The sequence below is a fragment of the Neovison vison genome, chromosome 1, assembly GCF_020171115.1.
Source record: "Neovison vison isolate M4711 chromosome 1, ASM_NN_V1, whole genome shotgun sequence".
NCBI lineage: Eukaryota > Metazoa > Chordata > Mammalia > Carnivora > Mustelidae > Neogale > Neogale vison.
The window spans coordinates 85,262,727-85,274,727 of record NC_058091.1 but is presented as its reverse complement, the minus strand read 5'-3'; the positions used below and the strand labels follow the sequence as shown (position 1 = coordinate 85,274,727).

Here is a 12,001-nt window from a genome sequence, read left to right as displayed (position 1 = left end):
GAAATCCCTGCAGGATGGGATTTATGGAATTTTCAGTGTGCTTTGCAGAAAATCTACATACAGTATCTACATTTTTTTCTCCAAAGACAAAGTAGAATCTCGCAGAATGTTCTGGGAAGGTCTGTTATTTCATGTATTCTCCATCTTTCTAAGTGGTTTATAGAGGATTGAAACTACAAATCTGTTCACCTTAAAAGAGGCAGTCATTGTTGCTGTAATGACCGTGTTTTTATGTTTAAAACACATTTATTAAACAGACCAGAGATAATGTAAGTTGTAGCTCCTTTCTAGTAGTGAAGAGACACGATTTCAGGGAATGCCAGTCTGTTTTCTTTCTGTAAGTGCCCTTGAGCTGGAACACATGATTCAGAGAATGGAGGAAGGTTTAAGGCCTCAGAAGAGTTTCTTTGGATCATTTTGAATAACCTTCAGGTACTACAGGTTATGTAGACTGGTTAACTGAAAGTGTTCCATTCTGAGCTCTTGTCCCAGCCTTTGCTAGTAAAAAAAAAAAAAAGAAGGAAAGAAAGCCAATTCATTATGATGAAATCCCAGTTACAGAGTTTATTTCCTTCCTGACATTGTTATGGGTCTGATTCCCTGGGTGAGATGGCCCCGGGGCTGACCACACCATCCTCAGGCCCATAGCTACTGGGCATCATCTGGTGAATGCAAAGCTGGGAGGTACTTGGTGACTAGGTGCAAAGATGCTGTGTCTCAGAAACAGACTGATTTAAGTGGCCAATTAAACCACCAGCGCCGCGCTTTTATCACATTTTAAAGGCACGTTGAGATTTGATAGGCAGGTTCTTAAATGGAAAATCTTAGAACTTATTTAAAATACATTTGCAGAAAATTAAGGCCATTGGTTCTGCCCTAAACAGTGATGCTGTGGTAAGAAGTTTATCATCCTGTGTTTACATGGTTCCCCAGAGCGCTAGAAGCCATCATCTGTGATGAAGATTTTTCACAAACAACTCCCAAAGAGTTTTCATGTAGCAAATGAGTCTTGGAAAACTGCTGTCTTTTTATTTTACTACTTCATTGGATGCGTCTTAAAGAAGCGGTGAATCCCATAATTAAATGTGATTTTTTTTTAAGGCCTTTGAGGTGGCACTTTCTGATTGATCCCCACTGGCGTTTTGCTTGGTTTGTTGCCCTGAGGCAGGAGGTCTTCCGGAGCTGAGCTGAGCTGATCTCGTCTGCAGGCAGAGCCTGAGTGAAGGGTGCTTTCTGGGCAGTGCGCTCACCGTCCAGTGTGCCTTCAGATGGCTCCTGCTGCCCTCACCTCGTTCTGCCTCTGCATGACTCAACCAGCTCTCCTCTCGTCCATTCTGTTTTACTGAGAAACTTCAGAAACATTCACAGTAAAATGATAAAGCATTCTCCAAAAGCTTGACCACCAGATTATTAAGAAAAAGTGGAATAGAATCTGAGTCATAATAAAGGTTTTCCAAAAAAGGCCTTTTTCCCTGAGTTTACAATAAAGTGAACGTTCCCCAACCAACATTTGTATCCACAGACAAGGCATTTCCAGCAAGTTCCTGAGCTGTCCTCTACCCTATCTTCGGCCTGTGCTTTCATTTTCAAGACCAAGACACACTGCAGCTACATGGAGACTCTGTGGGCAGGACCATGGTCGCCCTCCCCTCTAAACTTGGCCTCCCCCACAAGCTTAGGCAGGTGCTGGGCAGGATGATAAATGTGAAAATTGGATGGCGTTTCGTGGCCAGGCTCTTCACTTTGTCATTTTCTCTCTTCCCCTGGTTATTTCTTCTGTTCTTATAAAAAAGGAAAACAAAGCCCATTTAACAACTGCAAAGCACACAGTCTGCAGAGGCCTTAAAGATTACTGGCAACAAAATATATTTATGTCTTTAATAAGGATTTGAAATTTACCACTCACTAGATAAATTTTCCCTCTCTGTTCTTTCTCTCTGGAAATCCTTGGTGTTGGGTGAAACAATTTGGTCTACAGGATATTACATTAATGTCTTTTGATTTCTGAGGAAATACTTTATAGTGTTTTCTGCCAATAATAAAATTTTTAGGTAATTCTAAATTCTGGCATACATGGGCAGTTTTGAATCAAACATTAAATTACTCTCTACGACTTGCAAATGTCTGAAATCTGAGAGAGTACATCCCATGTAATGAATGTAGGTGGATGGGAGAGTTTATTGAAAGGCCAAAGATGTGGCTATGGAATACAGGTGATATATTTCAAGGTGAACATGGAGTGATCGTTTGTGGAATCCAAATTAAAATCACCCAGGTGAAATGATCATGTTGCCTGTGTAATGGTCTTTTATCAAAGCCTGACTTAAAAGATGAAGAGGTTACAGTGCAACCGACAAGGCAGGGTGCTTCAGAAGTGGGCCTTGCGATCACTCCTGATCCCCCTTTTCCATACTCTTCGGGAGAGATGGCTGGGCAGGTGTCAAAGACTTTATTTGGAGATGAAGAACCTGGAAGTACCAGGGAATCCCCGTGGAATATGCTGAGCTGGGCCATCCGCTGCTTTTGCCTCATTCAGGATATTTACTTGTTGTCCACTCATCCAGCATTTCTGAATAGGCTTTTTTTTTTTCCTTTTTAATGCAACTTCAGATTTCTACAAACATACAAATGAGAATAACAGGCCTGAAAATTTGATATTTTATTTCCTTATTAAGTAATGGAATTACTTTTTCTTTATATTGTTATTCTTTTTGTTTTTATTATTTTTAGTGCTTTGATAATCTTCTGAGTCCCAGATCCATCCTTGGGATTTCCCCTACATAGTCGCACTTAGTTCAGTATTTTTGGATGATTATTAGGGAAATAAGGCTAGAAGTTTTGCTTAGAAAGAAGAAGTAAGCCTTTGAGGCGGAATATAGAAACTGCATTTCTACCTTTAAATGTTCTTTTACTAAAGTTTTACATACCGAGACTGTGGTATTCATTCATTAGTCGTTCTGTTCATGTTCAAGGATCTTCTCTGGAACTCTAAGGTATATCGCTCATAGTAACATCGTAGAAGTTTCAGTCTGTTTTGATTCGAATTTTAAAATACTATTTTAGGGAACCTAGAGAGTTCTAGAGGAAAATAAAACATGATCCCTGCCTTTAAATGGCTTACAATTTGATAGTTGTATAAGAACTCTAATAAAAGTAGTATGTGTTAAGTGAGATAAAGAAGTACAAAATGCTCTAGGAGTCTAGTGGAAGGAAACCAGTATATGCAGAGATAATCAGGAGAAGCTTCCTAAAGATATTTATAGGAGGCCCTAATGTCTGAAAAACGTGGGCCATCTTTCAAGACCTAATATAAATATTTTTTTAGGAAACCTTCCCTGATTATCCCTGCAATGTACTCACCCTTTCCTAAATATGTTCTCACACCCCACCCTGCCCCCATAACTCTTTAAATGCAAGAAGATAGGGAGTCAAGACATAGGAGTCAGAGAGGGTCAGACCATAAGCTTGGGTAGTCTAGGAAGGTTGTGCAGCCAGAACGGAGAGGTAAAGAGGAGGGAGGAGGTGAGTTTTTGATGAGCTGATGATTCTTTTGGATGTGGGGAAGCTCAAGTGCCACCAGGCTATGGAAGTGGCTTTGTCCAGCAGGCAGGTAGAAATGTGGAGTGAGTTTTCATAGAGGTAGGTCACGTTTTCAGTTGACTCTGCATGAATTGAAGCTCTGGATGTAGATGGAAGAAATTGTCTATCAAGTTCTTCTAAGCCTGATTTTCTGATACCTAAGTAAAGTTATTCCTAATACTCCTGATTAATATCTAAGTTGGCACTATGGTCTGCTATTCTGTTAGTAGAGGGGACATGATTTCTGTTCTGGATTTATAACTGAGGTATTTGTCTGTACTGGTGCTAATTAGAGCTGCACAAGTTCAGAAACAGAAAAATAGCTTTATGTTTGTTCTTATGAAAACGACAGGCACCTCTTCCCTAGGTCCAGGGGGAGAAACGTTGAGGAAAATGAAGGGCCTGATAGGTTCTGGAAACCAAAGCTGAAAAGGACAAAGAAAGGATGAGATCCTTTTCCATAGATGCCTCTCTCTGTGGGTTTGGGAAACAGTCTTATTACCTTTTTCTAATTCTGTAGTCCTTTTTTTTCTTTCCTTAAATTCAAGATCACAAAGAGGAAAAGCTGTCATTTGCATTTTGGTTTAATCAGCTCTCTCATTAGCACATTCTAATGTAAGTGTTCCCTGATTTATTGACTGAAGTTTACTGGATGCTGTATGTGTGTAAGAGAAAACCTTTGTGACCTTGACTTAAGCAAAGGTTTTTAAGATACAGCATCAAAAACATGATCATTAAAAAAAAAATGAGATTGATGAATTAGACTATATCAAATACAGAAGCTTTAGCTCCTCTAAAGATACTGTTAAGACAATGAAAAGATGAGCCACCGGTTAGGGGGAAATATTTGCAAATCATGTATCTGATAAAGAACTTGGATTCAGAATATATGAAGTATGCTTATAACTCAGTAATTAAAAAAACCTAAAAATCCAAGAATAAAAGGGCAAAGGATTTCAACAGATAGTTCATCTGAGAGGATACATGAATGGGAAATAAGCACATGAAAAAATGCTCACTCTTCTTAGGCATTAGGGAAATGCAAAACTAAATGAGATGCCCCTACCAGATTGGCTCAAATTAAAAAGACCAGCCATACCAAGTGTTGGTGAAGATGTCAAGGAGCTGGGAACTTTCATCCTCTGCTCTCTGCTGGTGAAAATGTAAAATGGCATAGTCACCCTGGAAAATAGTTTTGGCGGTGCTTACGTTGGCAAGTTTCTCAATGTTGAGAGCTTATCTTCCTTATGATTCAGCCATTCCACAACTGGATTTTTACCTAAGAAGAATGAAAGCATATAGCCACACAAAGACTTAGACACAGGAATGTTCACAGCAGCTTCATTTATAACAAGAAGACTGGAGACAGCCAGAATGTCCCTTCGATAAGTGGAAAGAGAAATTGTGATGTCCCTACAAGGGAATACTCCTCAGCAATAAAAAAGGGTGAAGTATTAATCCATGCAACAACATGAGTGAACCTGAAAATAGTTACGTTTAGGATTGGAATTTTGTGGAGGAGAAGTAGAAGCAAAGCAAGGAAATTCTTTGATTGGCTATAGCTTAAGTGGTTGCCCTATTTGCAAAAGTCTTGTTGGCTATTTGTAATTGGTTGTTCTTTTTATCCTTGAGGCATTTATAGGAATTAATTGTGGCTTCAATTTCATTTTGCTTACATAGGCTACCAAGACATTAGAGCCACCTCAGTCTAATGACTTCCTTGTTTGGTTACTTAACCGAGAGAAATAAGCCAAACTAAAAAAGAGTAGATACTGTATGATCCCATTTATAGAAAATTATAGAAAATGCCGTTATCTCTAGTGCCAGAAAGCACTACAGACTGCGAACAGGGGTGGAGAGTGGGGAGAGAGAGAGGGACCCAAGGAAACTTTGGGGGTGATGTATATGTTCATTATCTTGATTATAGTGATGGTTTCACATGTCAAAAATGATCAACTTGTACACTTCAAATATATGCCATTTGTCTCATTCCATTAAATCTCAGTAAATCAGACAAGGCAGATGAAGCCACTTTCTTTTAAGAGCGGGATGGAATTATGAAGCTCAGAGTTTTAGCCAACCTGGAAGAGACTTTTTAGGACTTGAATGGGTCCAGCTTGCCCGAGGTATTCCTAATGGAAACGTGGAGGTATGTGGCTGTAAATTTACTGTGTCGTTCTCTTTACCCGGGAGGACAAACAGAGAATGAAAGTCCTAGTCAGGATTAGGGAGGTGATTTCCTAAAGCACAAAATTTAATTACTTCTATAGTTAGGTGACAAAAATTAAAGATTTCATCAATTATTAAGCTATTCAGCTTTTAAAAAAAAAAGAAAGCCCTGACTGTGAAATAATTAGTAACAAATTCCAGGGGTTGGCTGAGTGTCTGTGTGGTATATGAAGAAACATTTCCTTTTGTTTATTATAAATTCACCAGCTATTAGTTTAAAGTGTCCCATTGTTCTTATATTACACTAGTAAATTCTTTTTTTCTTCTCTCTTGGAAGGAGAAATAAATACACAACTGCAGTATGCATAATGATGTTCAGACTAATGTTGTTACCAACCAAAAAACAAATAGCAATGTGTTGTCAGCTTCCCGGGTAGAAATGACATAAGGGGCAGACTGGTTTTATCATTTCTCAGATCCAACTGTTTGATGATTGCTGTGATATTACTAAGTTGGAAAGGGGAAAAAAAAAACCCACAAAACTTAAATACATAGAGAAACTCATGTGGAAATAAGATCATTTGCATATATATATTTTTTTACTGTATAAAATTTAGATTGCAGACCCTTGGAAGTTTAGTATTGTAAAAAGACGTCTGTTAACTTATGAGTTAATGTGTGAGCAGTGATTATCTCTGAAGTAATGATAGACCCCAACACTATTAAATAGGCTATTTGTGTGGGATTTTTAGTTGATACCTCTCTCATAAGATAGCTGGAGGTGATCCCCTACAGATGATGAAACAAATGTGACAGCATAGACCTGATTTTGTCCATGGAACGTGGCATACCATGGTAGATCAATTCAGGAGGCAACAACAGGAAACAAAATCAAGGATAACATGCTGGCCTCCACTTTAAAAGAATTAGTCTCTGCAGGAAATTATACTTGCAAATAAAATATACATCCGTGCATTTGAGATGGGTTCTTTGACCACAGTTAGTCTCTGAACTAATCTCCCCTGGATTATCCATAGTTATAAATATGACTTTCAGCTGGGAAGGTGTATTAATAAGGATAGACTAAGCGAACAGCAACAACAGCAGAATCAATCTCAGTAACGTAGCATAACAAAAGTCTGCTTCTTGTTGACAGTACACATCCCCATAGGTTAGAGATTCCATTCCACAGAGTCTCTCAGGGACTGAAGCTGATGGAAGCTCTATGGTCTCATAGATGTACCTTATGGAACATGCGGCCTCCTAGGTCACTGCGGTAGGGGAAGAGTTGGAAGAGTTGGAGAGGCATTCATCAGCCTTTTTCAGCATGAAAGTGACATGTTCTTTCACTCACAGTCCATTGGCCAAAACCAGTAATATGGCTCCACCTAAAGTAGCAGAGTTGTGGGGGAGCCTGTGCATGTTCAGTGATAAGTAAATGTCTCTGCCAAAGAAGGATGGGCAGATTATTACATAACATGAATTCTACTTTGCCTGGTGTCTTTAAAATAATACCTTTAATAGAAAGTTTAATGTTAAATAATTAAAGTGACCGACTGCTAAAGATGCTTATAAATGGCCTTTTTTATGTCATACTTAACTTTTTTTTGTGTATTCTCATTTGGTAATAAGGAGGGGAAAAGGAGAAGACAATATATTCTTCAGTTTACTATTATTCATGTAAATAATATATTGCCAGTTTCTATTTTCCAAATAATCAAAACAACCTTCAACCACAAATTGAGGTTATGTGTGTGTGTAGAAATGTGGCTACAGGGGTGCCTGGGTGGCTTGGATGGTTGAGCAGCCAACTCTGGATTTCAGCTCAGGGCATGATCTCAGGGTCCTGGGAGCAACCCCTGAGTCGGGGTCCATCATCAGTGGGGTGTCTGAGGAGTCTTTCTCTCTCTCTTCCCCTCCACCCCCTCTCAAATAAGTCAATAAGTCTTAAAAAATATGTGGCTACAATGAAAATTCAAAATAGAGTTTGAAAACAGCTCGAGTGGTTTTAAGCATGTTTAGTTGGGAGTTTCCCCTACTAGGAATCTTTTAATCCCAGTTTTTACTGAGTTACGATGTTGCTTTTCCCTCCAATAAAGTCAAGCCATGGAGGAGAAGCATCTTCTATCATGAAAGCATTATCTTGAGGTTTTATTTAGGCTATTTCCCAAGTCTTTATGGAGACAAATGTGACATGAATCTAGGATAGCAATGGCAGCGCAAGTAGAGTCCCTTTGCATTCTTGAGAGCACCAAGGAAATTACTTATATTCAGACCATCAAATCCACAGATACTCAGTCCCAATTTAACCCAGTCATTTGAGCTATTAACTTGTAAATGCTAATGAAGGGAAAGAATTTTTTGAAGGGACTGAGGCTGATGGAAGCTCTACTGTCTCATAGATGTACCTTATGGAACATGCGGCCTCCTAGGTCACTGCAGTAGGGGAAGAGTTGGAAGAGGTGGAGAGGCATTCATCAGCCTTTTTCAGCATGAAAGTGACGTGTTCTTTCACTCACAGTCCATTGGCCAAAACCAGTAGTATGGCTCCACCTAAAGTAGCAGAGTTGTGGGGGAGCCTGTGTCCCTGCCCAGGCTCTGCAATTTTGAGTCCCTGCAATTTTGCAGGTTGGAAACCAAAAAGTAGGGGGAAAGGTATTCCTCACAAAAGTTCCAGTTGAAAACCAACTTCCTTTATTTGCAGACAGATACATTAACTGCTGTTTTGAAGAGCCCCATTTTGCTTGAGACACTAATTGCCCATTATGGGCACTGCAAAATCTGGCACTTGAAGTTTCCATTCTGGGACTCCAGTCTCTCCTGGAGCTGCTCCTTTTTACCACTTCATTCCACTTTGGACATCCTGATGTTCTTCATTCCTCATGTATTACGCTTGTGAGAGTTTTACAACTACTTGTAAGCACTTTTTAAGTATCAGGCACCAAAATTTGTTAAATGTATATGAAAAAGAGATGATCTGTATACTTGAAGAACAAAAAAGCCAGTTAGGGGAGAGAGACATGTGAACATATTTTAGCCTAATGTTTAGTGCTGTGGGCTTTATCCTGAACTATTCTCTTTTCTCTACCTATATGCTCCTCTCTTACACATGTTTGTGCTTCTGGCTCTCAGATTTATCCCTCTGGTCCAAGCTTCTCTACTGTGTTCCAGCATTACTTGGGTGTCCCTTAGACATCTCGAACTTAACATATCCCAAATGGACCTTTAATTTTCACTCCTCAGGCAGTTCTCTATCCCAGTGAATGTCATTATCATCCACCCCATTTTCTTGGTCTGCAAACCTAGAAGCCATCCTTGAGTCCTCCATTTTTCTTATTCTTCATATTTTAACCCACTGGAGAGTCCTGTTGGTTTTAACTCTAAAATAAATCTCAGACCCATCCGCTGCAGTCATTTTGCACTGCTCTCTCTCCATCTGATTCCAGCATCATTTCTTACCTGCGCTGTAGTGGTCTCCTAACTGGTTTCCTTGCTTGCCCCTCCAATTAATTCTTTATGTAGCCGGACAAATCTTTGAAGTTAAGGAAGATTGTATGACTTTCTTTGCTTGAAACCCTTCAGCAGTTTCTCACCTTCAAACTCCGTGAAGGCCTCTAAGACTTTCCCTGCCTCTACTGCATCTTCATCTCGTGCCTCATTCTGCTTCCCTTGGGGAGCTCTGGCCATGATGACCTACTTGTCTTCTTCGAACTTGCCAAACTCTTTCCCACCAAAGCGTGTTAGCCTTGCTCTTCTCTCTGCCTTTATGTTCTTCTCTTTGGCGTGGATCTTGGCTCAAGTACGACCTTCTCAGAGAGTCTTTTCTAATAACCCTTCTTCATCGTACCATTTTATTTCAAAGTGATTATTATAATGCCATGCCAGATAATTCAGTGGACGTCTGACAAATGGAGCCAGGGAATGATAAATAAAACAGATGATATTTGAGAAGATACGTTAAGAAGACTACGAGGGGGAGAAAGTATTTGCAATTTCACATATGGCACAGGACTTGTATCCAGAATTCGTAAGGAACTCTCAAAATTCAACAGTAAGAAAACAGACAACATAATTTTTTTAAAAGACGAAAGATTGTAACAGGTGCTTCATCAGAGAAGATATCTTGATGACAAATAAGCCCATGAAAAGATGCGCAACGCCATTAATCATTAATAAAATGCAAATTAAAACCACAGTGAGATAATAAAAACCACAATAAGAAACCACTATATGCCTCTTATGATTACTTTTTAAAAATAACCACCCCCCCCCTAAAAAAAACACACACACACAAAAAACCAGTACCAAGTCCTGGCAAGGATGGAGAGCATCTGAAATTCTCACTTGTTACTGGTAGGAATGAAAAACGGTAGAGACATTCTGGAAAACAGTTCAACAGTTCCTTGGAAAGTTAAACCTACACCTACATCTCACCCATCCATTCTACACAAAAACTTGAATAAAAGTGTTTTATTACATTTTATTTATCATGGAATAGTATAATAACATTGTTAATAATTTGTAAAAGCTGGATATAACACAAATACCTCTTCAGTTGGCGAATGAGTAGGCAGTTTGTGGCATATCTGTATTACGGACTACTACTCATCAGTGAAAAGGGAGCAGGTTACTCAGAGTCACAGGAGCATTGGTGAATCTCATGTGTATTCTGCTAAGTGAAAGAAGCAAGATACTACATCCATCATATGTCATTCTTTAAAAAGCAAGACTATGGCAAGTGGTTGCTATGGGTAGGGGCCAGGGGAGGTTTCCCTGCAGAGAATACAGGGGCGTATTTTGGGTTGATGAAATTGTTCTCTCATGGTAGCCATGGTGGTTTTTAAAATACACAGAATAGTACACCAAAGAGAATAATTTTAACTGTTAGTTTCAGTTAAACTTGAAATTAAAACAAAATGATCATGGGTATTATTCTGTAAACCTTGACTTTGTTTCTTTGTTTTATTATGCTATGCTGGTTGTTGCACCGCCAGGCTAGCAAAATTCAGTTTTCATCTTCTTTCGTGAAAAGAAGTATCTAGTTGCAGGAAGTACTGGTTTCTCTCAGCAGCCCACACGACAGTGACATTCTTTAAGCTGATAATACTGTATTGATTCTTCCCATTTTTTATTAGCTTTTGTTAAATGAATGAGGTTTGTATTTCTTATCATGAACTTGCATTATTATTTCCAGTATTTAATTTTATAGTAATGTTGCTTTTTAAAACGACTTGTGGAAAGATATTTTTTAAACTTGCATTTTCCTAAGAATGGGATGATTTGCAGTGCTTTATGACCCAACGTTCCATATGAGAACTTCAACCTCAAAAATAATTAAACTTAGAAGGTGCATAATACAGTGTTTCCCCCAATTTTTAATACTTTGTGCTCATCTCCAGTAAAGCAGCTGTGTCTACCTATGAGGATATGAACATTGAGTTAACACTTATCAGACAGTGTTTTGTACGCTAACTTCATTATATTTTGTCGCAATCCATTGTGTAAATGTTAGGTTAATTACTTGAAACCCAGACCTACTTGCCTGAAGAATTTCCATTTTGAAGTACATCAGAGTCATTATTCATTGCACCTTTTGATCTCTTTTGAAAAACTTCCCAGCATTTATTTTTCTATTCTCTCCCTCAATAAAAGGAAACCACTTTTTGAGCTGCTGATGCATGACCTGGTGTGTATAGCTCTGTTTCATGAGTCTGTCGAATACAGGGTTGGGTTTGGAATGCGCCCTCAACATTCCTGCACCGTGAGGAAGTTATCCCACGTTCTGATGTCTCCTCTTTCCAAAAAGCAGCTTGATTTGTTTATGCAACAGTTACTGCTGTTTTAGCATTTCAGTTGCCTCTATCATCTTATCTCTCCATTTGGGTTGATCTGCAATGTAGGGGGACATTTGCTGTTCCAGTGGCTAGCCTAAGAGAATGCTGAACAGCTAAGGAGGGAGCATTTCTCATACAGAACCTACCCTGTTACCAGGCTGTCCTCAGTCACAGGGTGGTACCAGAGCTGCATTCCCAGCTTACATCATAGCATTTCTTTGAAAACTTGTCATTTCAAAACTATAAAACCAAATATTTAAAAGTACTCGGGATGTTTACTTTGCTGAGCCTTACTGTCGGTTTGTTGTTTTATGGAATGCTACGGAGGAGTCCATTGTTAATCACGTCCTAACCCTATAAAATATGTAACAAGCTGCTGAACAGAATGATGACAGCAGACAGAGAACAGAGTTTCATTT

The 12,001-nt window shown here is 39.0% G+C and overlaps 1 protein-coding gene across 3 annotated transcripts in view; it reads left to right on the top strand.

Annotated features, from left to right (window-relative positions):
- Positions 1 to 12,001, top strand: part of BTBD9 (BTB domain containing 9) — a 416,829-nt gene that overhangs the window by 155,194 nt on the left and 249,634 nt on the right. The gene's annotated exons all lie outside the window — the stretch shown is intronic.